Source organism: Hippocampus comes, unplaced genomic scaffold (genome assembly GCF_001891065.2).
Source record: "Hippocampus comes isolate QL1 unplaced genomic scaffold, H_comes_QL1_v1.1 scaffold22, whole genome shotgun sequence".
In the NCBI taxonomy this organism is placed as follows: Eukaryota; Metazoa; Chordata; class Actinopteri; order Syngnathiformes; family Syngnathidae; genus Hippocampus; species Hippocampus comes.
The window spans coordinates 8,483,977-8,484,970 of record NW_017806175.1 but is presented as its reverse complement, the minus strand read 5'-3'; positions in this window follow the sequence as shown (position 1 = coordinate 8,484,970).

Genomic DNA, 994 nt, shown 5'->3' with positions numbered 1-994 from the left:
GTTTTTTTCGGCTAAAAACGCCTTACTATACTTTCTGTCCTTCTTGATTTGGAGGTTTGCTTTGGCGAGTTCATGAAGATGATCTCGGCGAGGAGTTTCTCTGCTCACCGACCCCGGAGGAAGAACGGCCCGTTATTTTGAATCAAGTACGCCGTCGCGGTTCTTTGACACCTTTGGCCTCGCTCGGCCTTCCCCAAAAGATGACCGAGGGCAGCGTTTGCGTTTCCAAAAGCACATTTGTCCAGAATGGCCAAAGAATAAAGACGGCGGAAGGAAAGGACAAGCTTCAGCATCCACGTTTATTATTTGACAAAGTAGCACATGTTAACGCCTCCAAAGAAAAGAACGACATTTACTGGCGGGAATTCTCTCTCCTTTCTTTTCCTCAACTGGAAAAATGCCACAGAGTTCCCATCTTGTCCCAACACACACGCACACGTGCACGACGGCCAGTCGTCGTCAGTCAGCCGGCGGTTGACCGATCTCTCTTACACACACACACACACACACACAGAACGGACAAAGTTTGCTACTTCAGTCAAGGTGGTTCTGAGCCGATCAGGCCGAGTGGGTGGACATTGACCGGATGGCCCAGTGTCGAACGGCGTTCCGCCCCCCCGGGGGGGGGGGGGCCCCCCCCCCCCCCCCACCCGGGTGGGCCGGCCGCCCGCCCGTCTTATGGAGTAGTTGTCAAAGTGGTCGAAGAGAAGGCCATAAAGTCCAAATTGAGTCTGGGTGGTTGGCGTGCCATATACAGTACAGTGATATAGAACTTCGAAGCCCCGCCCTCTCATGAAGTCACAAGTAGAAATCAGTTTACAAACGCTAACAATATAGCTCTCTAGGCTGTACATCACCCTGAAGAAAGTCAAAGAACAATCAACCACTTTTCCATAGGAAATCTCATCTCAAGGCAAAGGGCTCACCGCGCTCGCCAGGACGCGGGCCCGACCCGTCCCCGCGCGCCGGGGTCCCGAGGAAGCGCGCGGGCTTC